This window comes from Ranitomeya imitator, chromosome 2 (genome assembly GCF_032444005.1).
Source record: "Ranitomeya imitator isolate aRanImi1 chromosome 2, aRanImi1.pri, whole genome shotgun sequence".
NCBI lineage: Eukaryota > Metazoa > Chordata > Amphibia > Anura > Dendrobatidae > Ranitomeya > Ranitomeya imitator.
Window position 1 is genome coordinate 595,249,464 of NC_091283.1, and position 20,059 is coordinate 595,269,522.

At 44.5% G+C, this 20,059-nt stretch overlaps 1 long non-coding RNA gene across 2 annotated transcripts; it reads right to left on the bottom strand.

Moving 5' to 3' along the window:
• Positions 1–16,783: 16,783 nt before the first annotated feature.
• Positions 16,784–19,074, bottom strand: LOC138667615 (uncharacterized). Of its 2 annotated transcripts, XR_011318859.1 has the most exons (4): positions 18,779–19,074; positions 17,124–17,201; positions 16,937–17,044; positions 16,784–16,845 (listed from the first exon to the last, which is right to left on the bottom strand). It is a non-coding gene; the product is annotated as an uncharacterized lncRNA (long non-coding RNA). The 2 variants fall into 2 exon arrangements; XR_011318858.1 differs by lacking the exon at positions 18,779–19,074 and having other exon boundaries at positions 17,124–17,412.
• Positions 19,075–20,059: the final 985 nt, after the last annotated feature.

The window sequence follows — 20,059 nt, forward strand, 5'->3', positions numbered from 1 at the left end:
GATGAGGTAGCGGGCGAAGAGGAGGAGGAGGATGATGGGGATGATTATATTTTTAATGAGGAAGCTTTTCCGGGGCCACTGGAAATTGGTGGCGCGGCAAGGCCGGGTTCTGGTTTTTTGAGGGACACAAGTGACGTTGATTTGCCTGAAACTGCCCCTCAACCAAGCACAACCGCAGATTTGAGAACTGGAACTTTGGCCCACATGGCGGACTATGCCTTACGTATCCTCAAAAGGGACACACGCATAACTAAAATGATGAATGATGACGATTACTGGTTGGCCTGCCTCCTTGATCCTCGCTATAAAGGCAAATTGCAAAATATAATGCCACATGAGAACTTGGAACTAATATTAGCAACCAAACAATCAACTCTTGTTGACCGTTTGCTTCTGGCATTCCCTGCACACAGCGCCCGTGATCGTTCTCACACGAGCTGCAGGGGCCAGCAGACCAGAGGAGTTAGAGGGGCAGAAATCAGAAGTGGCGTTGGCCAGAGGGGTTTTCTGACCAGGTTGTGGAGTGATTTTGCTATGACCGCAGACAGGACAGGTACTGCAGCATCAATTCAAAGTGACAGGAGACAACATTTGTCCAGTATGGTTACAAACTATTTTTCATCCCTTATCGATGTTCTCCCTCAACCGTCATTCCCATTTGATTACTGGGCATCAAAATTAGACACCTGGCCAGAATTGGCAGAATATGCATTGCAGGAGCTTGCTTGCCCGGCAGCTAGTGTCGTATCAGAAAGAGTATTCAGTGCTGCAGGTTCAATACTAACAGAAAAAAGGACTTGTCTGGCTACCCAAAATGTAGATGATCTAACCTTCATTAAAATGAACCACAACTGGATTTCGAAATCTTTTGCCCCACCTTGCCCGGCTGACACCTAGCTTTCCTATGAAAAGGTCTTGCCTGTGGACTATTCTGAATGCCTTTTCCAATCTCGTAATTTTCTGCACCTGATTGTCCAGCATACGACATGTTTACACCTCACTAAATGACCAAACTCCCCACACGGGGCCGTGGTATCGACACTTGGCGACAGCACCCGTGAGAGTGCAGTTTGTCTGAAGAGGTGGGTGAGCCCGCTTTTGGTCGACGGCACTGCCACTGGGTCCCTCCTAGTACAATAAAGTGTCTCTGGCGGTGGTGGTGCGCACCCAACGTCAGACACACCGTTGTAATATGAGGGGCCCTGGGCCTGTACCGCCGGCCACAAGACAGTTTCCCCCCACCCCAGCTCAAACAGTGCTCTACCACTTGCAAAATTATCTCACAGCTCCACCAATGTTTAGTCTATGCGCTGACATCCTTCAATGCCTGCCACTGACAATACCATTGTATTGACATTTTTGTTATGTTAGGCCTTCGATGCCTGTCTGTGGTCACTCCTTCCACTAGGCCTCCACTGACCACACCACTGCTGCCCGTGTACCCCTGGAACCAATTTAAAATTGCCTACAGCCATGTGTTATTATTTTAGGCCTTCGATGCCTGTCTGCGGTCACTCCTTCCACTAGGCCTCCACTGACCACACCACTGCTGCCCGTGTACCCCTGGAACCAATTTAAAATTGCCTACAGCCAGCCCAATTTTTTTATTTTAGGCCTTCGATGCCTGTCTGCGGTCACTCCTTCCACTAGGCATCCACTGACCACACCACTGCTGCCCGTGTACCCCTGGAACCAATTTAAAATTGCCTACAGCCATGTGTTATTATTTTAGGCCTTCGATGCCTGTCTGCGGTCACTCCTTCCACTAGGCCTCCACTGACCACAGCACTGCTGCCCGTGTACCCCTGGAACCAATTTAAAATTGCCTACAGCCAGCCCAATTTTTTTATTTTAGGCCTTCGATGCCTGTCTGCGGTCCATTCTTTCAACTACTACTACACTGACCAGGGCACTGCTGCCCGTGTACCCCTGGAACCAATTTAAAATTGCCTACAGCCATGTGTTATTATTTTAGGCCTTCGATGCCTGTCTGTGGTCACTCCTTCCACTAGGCCTCCACTGACCACACCACTGCTGCCCGTGTACCCCTGGAACCAATTTAAAATTGCCTACAGCCATGTGTTATTATTTTAGGCCTTCGATACCTGTCTGCGGTCACTCCTTCCAGTAGGCCTCCACTGACCACACCACTGCTGCCCGTGTACCCCTGGAACCAATTTAAAATTGCCTACAGCCATGTGTTATTATTTTAGGCCTTCGATGCCTGTCTGCGGTCACTCCTTCCACTAGGCCTCCACTGACCACACCACTGCTGCCCGTGTACCCCTGGAACCAATTTAAAATTGCCTACAGCCAGCCCAATTTTTTTATTTTAGGCCTTCGATGCCTGTCTGCGGTCCATTCTTTCAACTACTACTACACTGACCAGGGCACTACTGCCCGTGTACCCCTGGAACCAATTTAAAATTGCCTACAGCTATGTGTGATTATTTTAGGCCTTCGATGCCTGTCTGCGGTCACTCCTTCCACTAGGCATCCACTGACCACACCACTGCTGCCCGTGTACCCCTGGAACCAATTTAAAATTGCCTACAGCCAGCCCAATTTTTTTATTTTAGGCCTTCGATGCCTGTCTGCGGTCCATTCTTTCAACTACTACTACACTGACCAGGGCACTGCTGCCCGTGTACCCCTGGAACCAATTTAAAATTGCCTACAGCCATGTGTTATTATTTTAGGCCTTCGATGCCTGTCTGCGGTCACTCCTTCCACTAGGCCTCCACTGACCACACCACTGCTGCCCGTGTACCCCTGGAACCAATTTAAAATTGCCTACAGCCAGCCCAATATTTTTATTTTAGGCCTTCGATGCCTGTCTGCGGTCCATTCTTTCAACTACTACTACACTGACCAGGGCACTGCTGCCCGTGTACCCCTGGAACCAATTTAAAATTGCCTACAGCCATGTGTTATTATTTTAGGCCTTCGATGCCTGTCTGTGGTCACTCCTTCCACTAGGCCTCCACTGACCACACCACTGCTGCCCGTGTACCCCTGGAACCAATTTAAAATTGCCTACAGCCATGTGTTATTATTTTAGGCCTTCGATGCCTGTCTGCGGTCACTCCTTCCACTAGGCCTCCACTGACCGCACCACTGCTGCCCGTGTACCCCTGGAACCAATTTAAAATTGCCTACAGCCATGTGTTATTATTTTAGGCCTTCGATGCCTGTCTGCGGTCACTCCTTCCACTAGGCCTCCACTGACCACACCACTGCTGCCCGTGTACCCCTGGAACCAATTTAAAATTGCCTACAGCCATGTGTTCTTATTTTAGGCCTTCGATGCCTGTCTGTGGTCACTCCTTCCACTAGGCCTCCACTGACCACACCACTGCTGCCCGTGTACCCCTGGAACCAATTTAAAATTGCCTACAGCCAGCCCAATTTTTTTATTTTAGGCCTTCGATGCCTGTCTGCGGTCCATTCTTTCAACTACTATTACACTGACCAGGGCACTGCTGCCCGTGTACCCCTGGAACCAATTTAAAATTGCCTACAGCCATGTGTTATTATTTTAGGCCTTCGATGCCTGTCTGCGGTCACTGCTTCCACTAGGCCTCCACTGACCACACCACTGCTGCCCGTGTACCCCTGGAACCAATTTAAAATTGCCTACAGCCAGCCTAATTTTTTTATTTTAGGCCTTCGATGCCTGTCTGCGGTCCATTCTTTCAACTACTACTACACTGACCAGGGCACTGCTGCCCGTGTACCCCTGGAACCAATTTAAAATTGCCTACAGCCATGTGTTATTATTTTAGGCCTTCGATGCCTGTCTGCGGTCACTCCTTCCACTAGGCCTCCACTGACCACACCACTGCTGCCTGTGTACCCCTGGAACCAATTTAAAATTGCCTACAGCCATGTGTTATTATTTTAGGCCTTCGATGCCTGTCTGCGGTCACTCCTTCCACTAGGCCTCCACTGACCACACCACTGCTGCCCGTGTACCCCTGGAACCAATTTAAAATTGCCTACAGCCATGTGTTATTATTTTAGGCCTTCGATGCCTGTCTGCGGTCACTCCTTCCAGTAGGCCTCCACTGACCACACCACTGCTGCCCGTGTACCCCTGGAACCAACATCAGAAAATATAAAAATAAGTATTTTGCTTATAAAAAAGAAAATACTGGAGAGATATCAAATGCAGACATTTTAACATTAAAAACAAACACATACAACAAAAATCTGGTACAGTACTAAAAATGGCCACCAGCTACAATAACTTTCTCCTGCAAGTAGTTAACTGAAAGGTTTTTTCAATTTTAAACACAGATATGGCATCCACCGAGTGTTGTCCTGTCGCGTCTTCTTTATATTATTGCCAAGAAGATGCAAAACAATGAAAATAATAAAATCATTATTTACCAAAAAAATAGAGTAAGTCAAAACCACATTGCAAATAAACATTCATTACAAATAAAGAAGCAGGGCGCGTCCGAGGGTGAGTATATACCTAATAAGAATATAATCACCCTCGGACGCGCCCTGCTTTTTTCCGACAGCCTTCCTTCCTAAGAATCAGCCCTTCCGTGGTGTAGAGAGAGGGTTTGTTACACTCCAAGGTGTTCCCCAGGTTGCCTTTCCTGAGCTTCGATCTTCCGGCTCTCGTTTAGTAGTTGTTGGAAACTACGCTGCATTGGGCCTACAAATTGGGTATGGGGTGTAGAGAGATGGTGTGTTCCACTCCAAGGTGTTCCCCAGGTTGCCTTTCCTGAGCTTCGATCTTTCGGCTCTCGTTTAGTAGTTGTTGGAAACTACGCTGCATTAGGCCTACAAATTGGGTATGGGGTGTAGAGAGATGGTGTGTTCCACTGTAGAGAGATGGTGTGTTCCACTCCAAGGTGTTCCCCAGGTTTCCTCGCCAATGCTTCGATCATGATGCTCTCGTTTAGTAGTTGTTGGAAACTACGCTGCATTAGGCCTACAAATTGGGTATGGGGTGTAGAGAGATGGTGTGTTCCACTCCAAGGTGTTTTCCAGGTTGCCTTTCCTGAGCTTCGATCTTCCGGCTCTCGTTTAGTAGTTCTTGGAAACTACACTGCATTAGGCCTACAAATTGGGTATGGGGTGTAGAGAGATGGTGTGTTCCACTCCAAGGTGTTCCCCAGGTTTCCTCGCCAATGCTTCGATCTTCATGCTCTCGTTTAGTAGTTGTTGGAAACTACACTGCATTAGGCCTACAAATTGGGTATGGGGTGTAGAGAGATGGTGTGTTCCACTCCAAGGTGTTCTCCAGGTTGCCTTTCCTGAGCTTCGATCTTCCGGCTCTCGTTTAGTAGTTCTTGGAAACTACACTGCATTAGGCCTACAAATTGGGTATGGGGTGTAGAGAGATGGTGTGTTCCACTCCAAGGTGTTCTCCAGGTTGCCTTTCCTGAACTTCTATCTTCAGGCTCTCATTAAATTGTGGTTAAACGGAACAACTGCATTTGGCGTACTAGTTGGTTTGGGGCCTACTATCGGTGTCTGCCACTCCTTGCTGTTCTCCTGGTTTCCTGTCCTGAAATTCCGTTTTCAGGCGCTCGTTAAGTAGTTGTTAATGTTAGACTGCATTTTGCCTACTAGTTGGGTTGGGGCCTACTATCGGTGTCTGCCACTCCTTGCTGTTCTCCTCCACTGAACAAAGCTGTGCCGCCTGTTTACTACGGTTGCCAATTTTGAACTGCATTTCGACTACTTACTGATTTGGGCCTACTCTCTGTGTCAGCCTCTCATTCCAGTTGTCCTCCACTGCAATGCCCCCTGGTTATTCCTGTGTTACCAATTTTGAACTGCATTTAGCCAACTTTATTCTTTGGGCCTATATCTGTGTTTCCTCCTCATCCTGCCCATTGCCCAGCCAGTGATAGATGAGTCTGCTGGTACATTGACCCATAACGCAACATTCCCCGTGCACGCTACACAACAACATTGTGACCCTGCTGAAAGTCAGGTTGCTCTTCCCGCATACCATACCACCTTACACGGGGACAAAGAGGAAGGTGCAGATGAAAGTGCAGGTTCCTTCATCAGGTGGGGGGGAGGAATACTAGTTGGCGACGTCACTGGCACAGGGCCTCTCATAGTACGCAAAAGTGTTGCTGCCGGTGGGAGGCGCCCCCGCCGTGCAAACACACCGCTGTACTTTGAGGGGCCCTGTGCCAGTGCCAATGCCAACGAGTGGGCCCCCCCTGCTTGCTCAGGTTTACAGCACTTGCAAAGTTGAAATACTTACCTCTCCCTGCTCCACTGCCGTGACGTGGTCCAGATTTCCTGGGCCCACTAATTACTTGAACCAGCCCTACCCACCACAACTTTAGCCAAATGACCCCCAATTTCAAATGCCTTCCAATTATTATAAGGTAAATTACGCTTGACAAGCTTCATTAAGAAGAATGGATGGTTTTGACATTAAAATGGGCACTCTAGGTGTTTTCCTGGCCCCCACTCACTGCCGACTATGCTGCCCCATTGACTTGCATTGGGTTTCGTGTTTCGGTCGATCCCGACTTTACGTCATAATCGGCCGATTTCACTCGACCCGACTTTTGAGATAGTCGGGTTTCGCGAAACCCGGCTCGACTCTAAAAAGGTCAAGGTCGCTCAACTCTACTCATAATGACATGGAGAATCAAAATGGCAGGTCAGTTTTAGCATTTAGTGAACCTAGCAAAAAAGCCAAACAAAAAATCAGTGTGGGATTGCACTTTTTTGCAATTTCACCTCACTTAGAATTTTTTCCCGTTTTCTAGTACATGACGTGCTAAAACCAATGATGTCATTCAAAAGTACAGCTTGTCCCACAAAAAATAAGCCCTGACATGGCCATATTGCGTGAAAAATTAAAAAGTTATGGCTCTGGGAAGAAGGAGAGCGAAAAATGAAAAAAAAAAAAAAATGAAAACACCCAGGGTCATGAAGGGAATAAAAGGGGTATACCACACGTGAAGCATGGATTACCTTTGCTACAGAGTTCAGTCATGATATCTATCTTGTAGCTCCCATATTTAATTTGTATCTTTAGGATTACTTTTCCCATTCTTGAACTTTAAGGGGGAAAATACAGCAATATCACATTATCACCACGGCAATGTCATCACATGCACGGACACCCCAAAAGGGATCTAGAAGTCTATGTCTTTGACAACTCTCTTATGTCATCATCATTAGAGACATCATAAAGGCAGTGAGAGAATCAAACTTTAGTGAGCCTTCAAACATGTTTCAACATATGCTCTTGAGTGCAGTCAGCATTCTTTCCTTGAAACTTTGAGTTTTGCGATCAATTTATTGGGCTGTCATTCTATGTGAGGCTATTGCCAATGTGACATCACAGTGTATGACCACCAACCATACTATGGCACCTAGAAGTCATCACATCATCATCAATAGCATGATCACTCCAATTATGTAACCACCACCCTCATGACCAGGACTGGATAAATGGAATTCTGGTCATTATGTTGGCTCAGTGGTTAGCCTTTCAGCACTGGGGTCATGTGTTCAAATCCCACCAATGAGAACATCTGCAAGGAGCTTGTATGTTCTCCCCATGTTTGTATGGGTTTCCTCCATGTTCTCCAGTTCCCTTCTAAACTCTAAAGATATAGTGATAGGGAATAAAGATTGGGAGCCCCAGTGGGGACAGCGATGATGATGTCTGTAAAATACTGTGGACTTAGTGGCGCTATATAAGTGTGTACAATAAATAAATAAATACTTAGCAATTCTTTTTGGTGATTTCCACTAAACCTAGGTTTAGATACAAGTCAGCATTATATAAGTTTCATAGCACCATAGAGTTTGAAAATGGGAATGTCAAACAGTGATAAAACACACTGCATATTCACAGCATAATAGTAATATACAGTGCAAACATAAAAACTAATATATGTATATATTTATTATAGTCACCATTGAAACTGACAACATTCAGTATGTAGAAACTCCAACTGGATGCACGATGATCACGCCCTGGTCTGAGTAAATTAAGCAGTACTTCCAATATAGAAAATTGTGTTTCCTTGTCTTTAGCCCTAAACCTTTCCCTCACAAAGCTTAGCAAAAAAAATGTGAACCTGATAGAAAACAGTTGACTCATCCTGGTTTGTGAGTGTCCTATAAAGACCCCATAGTGAATCTCCTAGTGCAGACACTCAACTCTGCTGACTAAAACATTCCGAAAACCACAAATTGACTCAAAAACCCTTCTGCCAAAGACTGTCCTAAACTGGTCAAGTCACACTTATCTCCAGTTATGCAATAACAATGCTGACACTAAGGATTGCGGCAGGGTGAGACACTTGCCACAATAACTGTACAGATCAACTTTTGTGTGAAGAATTGCATTATCATTCAGTACTAGAGCTAATAAAGGCAGTATTTAATGTACTTGCCGCCAATATCAGAAGACCAGACAACTTATTCCTGCATCTTTGGCTTGATGAAAGTCTTCAGTGGCTCGAAACATTGGCAATATATTATATTGGAGTCACAATAAACCTACTACGCCTTCAGTATTATACTTATCTGATCTCGATATTCCAGAGATACATAGGGTTTATGTTACACTGACTCTATCATTGATTATACATGAATATAGAGTTCATTGGTCCCACTTGAAGAAATTACTTTAATGGACCACACACTCCATGTGTAAAGAACATGTTCATATATAAAGGGAATCTGTCAGTAGGATGATCCTTTCTAAGCTGTATATATGGGCATGTAGGTCATATTAAGCTGAATAAAATTATTCCTTCATATATGCTGTCTGATATCTTTTTCCAGAAAAATGTATGTTTTCTTAAATGTAAATTAACCTGATCTATGGCCAGGACACTGATCTGCATGAGAATCTGACTCCAGAGATTATTATAAATAAATGGGACCTTACCACTGTGAGACATATAGATCAGGAGAGTTGATTGTCAGTGTTAGATTCACCAGGTGAGGTGGATCCTCCAAGCCCAAGGTCTGGGTGGGCACATGGAGCACGGGCTTCAGCACAGCAGGGAAACCCATAGCCAAGGGACAGAGGACCACAGGCAAGTTCTTGGAGAATGTCAAGAAACTGCAAGCCTGCAGAGAATGCAAGGAAACCACAGGCAGTCATAGGAGACTGCACTCAGACAGAGGACATAATCTTCTGCCTGCACACAAGATCCCTGAATACAGTGCCCATAGAAGGGAGGAAAAGGTACAGTAGGTATCATGCAGGGAGTGCAGGGCCCACACGCGGGATTCCAGAGCCACAACTGATGTGCATGGGAGAAGGATAGTATTATAATGAAGACAGGAGGTAGGGATTTCTTCCAGGCACTGTATGCCCTGGAGCCTGGAAGAAATCATTAGCATAAGGAAAGACTATAAGATTTCTCAACAACAAGACAGCTAATATGAGGCACACAGGTAGGACTAGCTTAATATTTCTATTACCTGTATGCTCATGATAATAGGTCAATTACGTCCCTGGGCTTAACAGATTCCCTTTAACGGTATTGTCCACATTGGCCATTACCAATTTGTTTAAAGAGTCATTGTAGGGAAACTTATAGAATAACTAACTTGTATTTTATTCACTAAAATTCCAGATTCAGTAGGTGGTCTTATTAGTTAATGGCAACCTTCCGTCTGAAACAGAAATAGCTGTCAATCAGTGAATACAACCGGCCTCTGGGCTCCTAAGTTTACAGATTCAACTGAAATTTCAATATGACAGGTTTACTTTAACAGTAAGCTGACCACATTAGATCCTCTTGTGGGAACTCTCAGCAATTATCTATAATCTGTGGGGAAACCTGGCAATAAGTGTTTTTCCCTTAAATAGGACCCATTCAAATCAATGGAATATGTGTGTAATGGATAATTGTACAAGTCTTCTGGAGCGAGAGATGTTCGTTGTTACTGCTCTCCATTCTGGCCAAGATATGGAGCTCCTGAACAGAGGACACCCACTACTAATTCAGAATTAGCTCTTAGGATATATCAAAATAACATTTCCAAAACCAAAAACCCTTTTACGTCACCTTTTAAAAGTGAAATTTTACCCAACGTAGCCTAGTATGGCGATAGTAACGTATACTTTACTTAAATTGTAAACATAAAAAATGAAAAAAAAAACTCTTATGTAGTAGAAGATTTCTGAACATGAGGAGGGAGAGGAAGGAGGCAGTGTGCATTATCGGTTCACAAATTCAATCTTATCCAAGCTTTTAACTTTAAAAGCCTCAGAGAGCTGCCTTCCCATCTAGTTTACGTGCTGCCTTGATTGCATGTGACAGGGTGCAGTAACCATTTAGCGGTTTGTAATGCCATGAAATAAAACAGTTCATGGAACGTTTGCTCTCCGCCCGATGTTAAATAACAGTTGGGTTCTCATGGGCAAGCTGTAAGTTTGTTTTCTTTTGTTTTCTTTAATTAAAGTTCTCGTTAATAAAACGTTGCACATTGAGGTTTGTCACTCCTACAGGTCTGATGTCTCTAGTCTTCACTGCATATAGTCCTGTATGTGCTGGCAGAAAGGGCATCATGCTTACAAGTCTACTAGAGTCATTATCCATGGTGGCGTTATTGATACAGGTCTATAGGCAAGACAGTTTTAGGATTATTGGTTACCACATTCCCTTATTACCATTAATAACTCATATGTGGCCCACTCTGTAAAATCTTCTTCCACATAACTGTGTGGGGAAAATAGCACATTTGTATCCAAGATACCTTTGATAACTTTAAGAAATTATAAGCTTCGGTCAGAAAGATGAATATGCGCATGCACAAACCATTCACTGATTTATAAGAAGCTAGTTCAAGAAAATCAGCTGACTTACCGTATTTTATTTTAGAGTGACCCTATCATCAAATCTAAAACAATGTAGGTCTATTGTTTAGTAGAAGTAAAACATACCAACTAAGCATCAAGAAGCTGGTGATGGAAACATCATGCATCCTCAGCAGGTCCTGGAGAAATATGAGCAAAGGAAAAACTTATTTCTCCAGATTTGGAGATACAATAACAGTTCTTTAGTAGCCAATTTGAAGGACTCCTGAACAATATGAGCCTTTGCAGTCTAAAAACTCATCATAATGCATTATTTCACCTGTTTTGGAGGTAGAAATAGGCCCCATTATCTTTTGGGCCCCTGTGCAGGTGGACAGGTTACACCAGCGGTATGTTCACCCTGATCTCATTCGTTCTCCAAAGTAGACCTTTCTATTTATTACTGATACTACAAGAACAGTTGTGATGTATTCACTGATTTTCAGAATGGATGAACTTTGTTCCTCATCCTTAATCATCAATGGACAATCTGATATAAGTTGCGTGGAAGACGAACAGGTTGAATGAATGAATGTGTTACATAATGTGTGCTCACTGGGTGAGGGGGATCCTCAAAGCCCAAGGTCTGGGTGTATATATGGGCCACAGGTGTCGGTGCATCAAAAAGATGAGGCATGCAGGACACGAAAATAAGACAGGAGACCATAAGAGGTACTTAAGAGGAACTTGTCAGCAGGATTGTGCCAAGTGACCTACAGACAGTGTCAGGTCGTTATACTGATTAAAATGATACCTTGGTTGATGAAATATGTCTTGTAGATGTTGTCTAATCTTGAAGCCGTACACAGACAGGTGATGTCCTGAAGACAGTAAAAAGCAGTAGCAGTGGTTTTGAACTTCTGATATCATAGTTAATAAATACCTCAGACAGATTGCAGAATTACTGAAAACAGGAGGTAGATTAGAGAGTTACTAGAAACTGCAGGCAGACTGGCGACTCAAAGACTGGAAGCTGCAGGCAGATAGGAGGCGTCATAGATACCGCAGATTGGTAGGAGACAAAACTCTGTAGTAACAATACAGGAAAGAAATATATCTTGGTACCGTGTTAGCCAGTAGATAGAAAAATATTTTGAATTGAGAGTCCTCAGTGGTTGATACCTTTTACTGGCTAAAGGTACCATCACACTGAACAACATTACAATGTTAACGATAGCGATCCGTGACGTTGCAGCATCCTGGATAGCGATATCGTTGTGTTTGACATGCAGCAGCTATCTGGATCCTGCTGTGACATCGCTGGTCGGAGCTAGAAGGCCAGAACTTTATTTAGTCACTGGATCACCCGCTGACATCGCTGGATCAGCGTGTGTGACGCCGATCCAGCGATGTGTTCACTGGTAACCAGGGTAAACATCGGGTTACTAAGCGCAGGGCCGCGCTTAGTAACCCGATGTTTACCCTGGTTACCATTGTAAATGTAAAAAAAAAAAACACTACATACTTACATTCCGGTGTCTGTCGTGTCCCTCGCCGTCAGCTTCCCGCACTGACTGTGAGCGCTCACAGTCAGTGTGGGAAGCTGGCGGTGAGGGACGTGACAGACACCGGAATGTAAGTATGTACTGTTTTTTTTTTACATTTACAATGTTTACCCTGGTTACCCGGGGACTTCGGCATCGTTGGTCGCTGGAGAGCTGTCTGTGTGACAGCTCCCCAGCGACCACACAAGAACTTTCCAACGATCACGGCCAGGTCGTATCGCTGGTTGTGATCGTTGGAAAGTTGCTGAGTGTGATGTTACCTTAACTGAAAAGATGGTAACAAATTGCAAGCTTTCGAGACTACAGACATATGTAGTCTCGAAAGCTTGCAATTTGTTACCATCTTTTCAGTTAGCCATTAAAAGGTATCAACCATTTGTAGTAACAATAAAATCCAAATATGATGAAAGCCACATCCTGGAAACTGCAAGACATGCAGCAGAGGTACTAAAAAACCAGTAACAGGTACCAGACAGAACTCCAGAGTAACTAGAAAGTCTGAACTCCATGGGAGCTGTAGGCAGATAAGAGATGACCAGGAGAATATAGTCAGTTTGCAGTGGTAACGAAAACTGCAGACATGTAAGTCGGGGATTGGAAACCAGAGGTGTCTTGGAGACTGTGGATGGGAACTGTGCACAATCTAAAAGTCATACTAGAAAATCTTAATACCAAGACACAGGTGTGTGTATTGGGAGGCCTTGTATAGGCCGAGGAAATTAGGCAAATGAGAGCATGCCGAGCTACTGGCCAAAGCCTAGTGTGGAGCACAAAAGAGTCTGACTAAGGCTTCTTTCACACTTCAGTTGTGTGGCGTCAGTTAGGTCCGACATCGTGGCGGATCGACGGATCCGTCAAATTTGGTGGAAAAACGGTTCTAACGGATCCGTTTTTTTGACGGATCAGCTGCCCCGATCCGTTTAAAAAACGGATCCGTTAGAACCGTTGCGACCGTTTTTACATCCGTTGTAACCGTTTTTTGACGGATCCGTTTTTTAAAAGGGGAGGATTTCAATGTGATTGGCTACTGGATACTACTGCAAAACTATATATAGCGTGTATTTACACCACATCTTTGAAAGGTTGTAGAGAAAGTGGCAGAAATGGAAGGAGTCCTGGCGAACATTGCAAAGATCTATGCGGATTTTACTTTTGAGGCAAATCAGTTGGCAGTCAGCGTTCGAGAGAGGGAGGAACAAAGACTGCGCATCCTACGGCAGCGGCGGAAGAGAAGGCTGTGGATCCATCCCATCACAGCACAACGTATGACCCGTGGTGTTTATTCCACGCTTTACATGGAACTAAGGGAAAACCCTCAAAAGTTCTTCAATTATGTGAGGATGAGAGCTGAAAATTTGAGTTTTTATTGGGCTATGTGGAAGACTGTATACGTAGACGAGACACCCAGATGCGATTCTCAATATCACCAGCAGAGCGTCTCATGGTGACTATTCGGTAAGTAATTTTTTTGGTTTTAAATGATTCTCATTCATCAGACTTATAACTGTAATGTTGTTTTTTGAATTTTTTTATTAATTATTGTCTTTTCGTTTTGTTAACAGATTTCTTGCAACTGGAGAGTCGTTCTCATCCCTCCATTTTCAGTATCGACTTGGGATATCCACCATCTCGGGGATCATCAGAGATACCTGCTGGGCATTGTGGGAGTGCCTACAAGCGGAATACATCCCAGAGCCATCACAGGAGAGGTGGCTGGAGATCGCCCAAAATTTTCAGCAAATTTGCCAGTTTCCAAATTGTGTTGGAGCAGTTGATGGAAAGCACATACGGATCGTCAAACCTTCAGGCTCTGGATCACAGTTTTATAACTATAAGAAGTACTTCTCTATTGTGTTGATGGCCATAGCCGATGCACAATGCAAGTTCATCGCTGTTGATATCGGTGCGTATGGACGCGCAAATGATTCACAAATCTTTAAAAATTCACCAATGGGGCGCCGTTTATATGGAGAGACATTTGATTTTCCGCCCCCTAGACCTCTCCCTGGAACCACTAGTCCACCATTACCATTTGTTTGTGTTGGAGATGATGCCTTCCAGCTTTCCCCACACTTGCTGAAACCCTTTGGAAGTAGTGGACTGACCCAGAGGAAAGAAATTTACAATTACCGCTTAACCAGAGCACGAAGAGTTGTGGAATGTGCTTTTGGCATCTTAACTGCCAAATGGAGAGTCCTGCTAACTGCAATTAAACTGCAGACTGAAACTGTCGATGATGTGGTCAAAGCGTGCGTTGTCCTGCACAATTTTGTTTTATCAAAAGAACAAGTTTCCCTGGAGGATAATGTTTCTGAAAGCACCTTACGGGATTACCAAAACCCCACTTTTCGCAGTCCAGTAGCAGTCTCCAGAATGCGGGACAGTTTTGCAGACTACTTCATGTCTCCTGCAGGATCAGTTGACTGGCAGTATGAAATGGTGTAAAAAATTTTTTCTTTTTACACTTGTAAAAATACCATTTTTTGTTTGCTTACAAAATCTTTGTACTTTAATGCAGCATTGTATGTTTTGCAACGGTACCCTTTAAACACTGTTATTGTTACTATTGCCATAACCTTGGTGATTTAAAAACTTTACAAAAAAAAAAGAGAAAGACAATAAAATTGTTTTTAAACCAAAAAACTGTTTATTTATTTACAGATTCTCATAGTTTGGGGTGGAGATAGTAGCGGAGGGGCTGACAGGGCGGACCACGTCGAGAGTGGGGGACAGGACATCACGGGGAGGAACAGAAGTAGAATGGGTGGTGAAAACATGAGGTTGTGTAGAGAGTTGAGGTGCAGATGTGGTGTGTGGGAGGTATGAAGGTGTTGGTGGGATTGGGAACGGAGAAGTTAAAGGGGAAGAATGGAAGGGGGACGGTAAAAACTGGGAAAGACTAAGGGGGGAAGGAACAAATGACGAAGGAGTAGAATGGACGGACAGGAGGAGGACGGACGGGAGGATAGACGGTGGATTGAGAGGGGAAAGGTGTTGACACATGAAGGGTAGGTGGAGGGGCAAGGGACATCGCCTGCGCTAGAGCAGTGTGGCAGCCTTGCATCACATGCATCTGCAGGTCAGGAGTTAGATTTTCCATGTGCCTGAGGACTGACTGAAAAAAACAGTGCCTTGGTGACTGATTTGCATCTGATTGCATCCTATCAAGACGACTGCTGAGTTCAAGTATGCTTTTGTTAAGCATATTGTACCCAGCAGACGTTTGCTCACTCAAAAGCTTGATGGCACTGTGAAAGGATGCATTCAGCTGCAAAAAGTCAGGCGCATAGCTCCTTTCCTGACCTCTCTGGCGCTGCCGTCCTGACCACAAAGTTGGTCTAGATGTTGCGGCAGTGGCAGAGGGGTGGGGTAAAGGGAACTCTAACTCATCACCTGCAGCTTCAAGTGACGAAGTCCGCCCTGCTGCTCCAGCGCTGGTGGATGAGGCTGAGGGATCAAACGAAAGGGAAGGTGCAGAAACAGAGGGGTCGACGTGGTCCCCGGTGGCGGACTCTTGAGGGATCGCTCCAGAGGGGTGCAACTCTGATGCAGGCTCCCGAGTGCTGCAGAAAGTGCTGTTAAAGAAGAAAAAAAAAATTAGTATCTGGATATTACAATTGCCCTTGCTGCAAAAAAAATTGAAGGTTACACATTTTTACAGTTTGACTGAAAATATGTGGTGTTGAATATTTACCTTCTGCTCAGCAGCGTCGACCGGAGGAACGACAGGGCTCTGGCATGTTTGTATCTGCTCCTGCGTCCTCTAGATCCACTCGGGGCCTGCATCTCCTTATTAAACTCCCTCTTGAAGCGATCCCTGAGTGACCGCCACCGCACGATAATCCTGTTACCTGGAAAGAGAAAGCAAAAATTGGTTACTATACACCACATTAAATCATGCCTAACATAAGGTTATGAAGTGTGAATACTTACGCGCTAGATCCTGGGCCCCAGCATCGAGTTCCTCCCAGTTATCCATAACAGCACTGCACACTTCCTCCCATAGCCGTCGGGTGATTAACTGGTCAGCATGGCGGCGGTCCGACATGTTACACAGCGGCTCCCGACTTTGTACTGCTTCGATGAGGGTGTTCACATCGATGCCCTCCTCTTCATCATCTTGTTCGGGAGCACGCTGTGAAGCCTAACAAAAAGATAAGAATAAAAAGGGAAAGATTACAACACATGAATTTTACATTTTACTAAACACCAAACCAAAAAGGAACTTACTCTTCGGCGACCGCCGCGATTATCATTCCGACGACTATGGGAGGTGCTTTGAGGAACTCTATGTCGAGCCCCGGATTGTGAAGACTAATTAAAAAAAAAAAAATAAAATTAATAATGTTCTTTGATCGAGGCATATGTATTGTGTGTGCTGTGCTGAATGTTTGTGTTGGGTGTAGTGCATTGTATGTGAGGATCGGTCTGTTCAAAACTTACACTATGCGCTCCCGCTCCTTGTATTTCTCCACCCTGTCCGTCTCCTTCTGTTAGCCCCTCTGCTTCATATTCCTGTGAATACAGAATAAACACATAAAGGCTTAAAATACAATTGCCATTGTTGCACCAAAATAAAAAATTTATGAAGAAAAAAAATTAACACCTCAGTTTGCTGATGATGTGCTGGGGGGCTCTCAGAAGAAGACATTATGATCTTGCGTCTATCTTGGGTTGGTCGGTCCCTTGCTTGGGTCCTCTTGGTCCCTAGAATCTGTAAGCATAAAGGGAGTTCTAAGCTACTATACAAAAGGATAGATAGATAGATGCAGCTTTCAGGACTTTACACTTACATCTGTTTCCAAAACTTGGGGCTTGCCTATAGCTTGGGTCGGTCGGTCCCTTGCTTGGGTCCTCTTGGTCCCTAGAATCTGCAAGCATAAAGAGAGTTCTAAGCTACTATACAAAAGGATAGATGCAGCTTTCAGGACTTTACACTTACAACTTAAAAAAAAAAATGGGGAGCCTGCTTGTGTACGTCTTGGGTCAGTACCTACTACAGTACCTACAGTGCCAACTTATTTTTGATTTCCCCCACCACAAAAGAAAAAAAAAATTCTACCGTCAAACTTGATGCACAAGCTGCCAAACCCTCTACCTCCTGTTTCCCCACAAAAAAAAACCCCAAAAAATCCCTTTAAAACAACACCAAAACTAGTTAGAACTTGATATGCGCAATGCGCATGCTGGTAAAACCCACCTAAACAAAGTTTAACCTTATAAAAAATGTTCCTCATTCGAAATTAAAATACCAATCCCCAAAATTGTTAATTATGATTACCCTACAGTTTGTATTTTCTAAAACCAGATAACATATTCTATAGCAAAGATTTGCATTACACATTTGTATATATAACCTTTACTGCATGTTTACCCAATATTACATTTATCTTGAAATGAGACTACTGACAGTTTTGTGAAATTTTTATTACTATATTTTTTTAAATTTTCTTTTTTTTAGGGTACAGTAGGAGCTACACTGCTCTTTATTTGAAATACAAGTACATTATGGAAAACAACAAAGATGCAGAACACATCACACATCATTTATACACACACACACAAAACAAATTTTACACCACAGCTATTCAAAATACCAGCATAGTATGAAAAACATATAAACAGGGCAGGCAGGCACACGCACGCACACACAGCCACCTTCTGTCTGTCCCTCGGCACTCTGCTTCTCTGCCCTGTGTAAGCACAGCGGCCGGAAAGCAGAGTGGTGACGTCACCGCTGTGCTCTGCTTTACGGCTGGCTGGCGCTCACAATGCAGAGAAGCACAGCACGGGGACAGACAGCGGAATTTACCTTTTTTTTTTTTACTTTTACACTGGTAACCAGGGTAAACATCGGGTTACTAAGCGCGGCTCTGCAGTTAGTAACCCGATGTTTACTCTGGTTACCGGCATCGTTGGTCGCTGGAGAGCGGTCTGTGTGACAGCTCTCCAGCAACCAAACAGCGACGCTGCAGCGATCCGGATCGTTGTCGGTATCGCTGCAGCGTGTGACGGTACCTTTAGTAAATACATCAAAAATCAACATTAACCAATATGGCATTGACAAATGCACATGCAACCAACAAGATGCACACAAACATACCTGCAAGCAGAGTCATAACGCAAGCATAACACATGAACAGGCGTAATATTGACGAAGGCATAATAAGGTGCAGGCACTTGAACACATACATACAAAAGCACACAGCAGTACAAAAATACACACACACACACACACGGCCATCAGTCCTCCAGCTGGAGCTTGATATATTCACAGTGGCAGGCCTCGGGGTGGATCTGGACTGTAGCAGGGCACTGGCTGTTGCAGGACGACGGCAGGCCTCAGGTTGGATTCAGGTTTTAAAAGCTCTTGCTGTACTCAGTACGTCATACACAAATGCACACACACACACACACACACACATGCATGCTGGATGTCAGTACTCACATGGCTGTCTCAGGCAGGGTCTGGCTGGCACGGCCTCTCTGGCTGGCTGGCAGGGCCTCTCTGGCTGGCTGGCAGGGCCTGGCTGGCAAGGTCTTGCTTGCAGGGTCTGGCAGTGTGTCTCTGGCTGGCAGGGCCTCTCTGGCTGGCAGGGCCTCTCTGGCTAGCTGGCAGGGCCTCTCTGGCTGGCTGGCAAGGTCTTGCTGGCAGGGTCTGGCTGGGTCTCTCTTGCATTGAAGGGTCTGTCTTGCTGGCTGGTACATTTGGGAATGACCTGTCCTTATATAGTTTTTGGGTTGTCTGGGCAAAGTATCCACTTTTTGGAGCATGCTCAATCAAAAAAAGCGGATTGAGGCGACGGATCCGCCAAAAAGCGGATCGCGACGGATCCGTCGCCCATAGGCGCCCATTCTAAAAAAAGGCGGACACGACGGATCCGCCGCGGTCCGCCTTTTCGGCGGCGCCAAAAAACGTTACAAAGTCCGTCAATGTCTAGACAACGTCCGCCAAATATCGACGGATCCGTCGCATGGCGGATGGAACGGACGGCCATCCGCCACAATCCGTCTCTAATGCAAGTCAATGGGAAAATAGCGGATCCGCCAAAAAAAAATGGCGGATCCGCCATTTCACGAAAATGGCGGTTTTTGACTGACGCCGAAAGACTGAAGTGTGAAAGAGGCCTAAGCGGGGTGAGGGAAGCAAAGTACGGATCCTAGACAGGTGTGTAAAAGAATGGAGCCTTATGATGTAATGTGAAAAGATGAAGGTATTTTCTAAGTCTGGTCATTGTATCAAATTTTAGTTTAATTTTAGATTAAACTTGTATATTACACATTCAAAATTATTAATTGTAGATTGAAAGAGGATTACCATGAGAACAACATTGTTCCCATAGCTTTAAAGAACACAAAAAGAGTAAATGTGCCCTGTGTTTTAGTGAAGATAATGAGCACTACTTACAGAGAAAGAGAAACTGCTCAAATAATATAATATCTTCTGCAAATGGAAAAAAATGTGTTGCAATCAATTTAGAAAAAAAATCACAAAGTTATGTTTTAATCAGAATAATCTTTTTTACGGGTAACCAGTGTTCTTCCTTCTAGGGTTCAGGAGGTCAGTGTTGGCAGTTGTGCTAGGTGGAGACTCTAAGGGAGATTTATCAATAGAGTTGCAGGGAAGTATTCTGATGCAATGTAGAAAAATATCAGATGCGCCTCAGCCAAGGGTCGGAGAGTACAAAATTTAACTCTGATCTAATTTTGGTGCATTATACATAAAGCA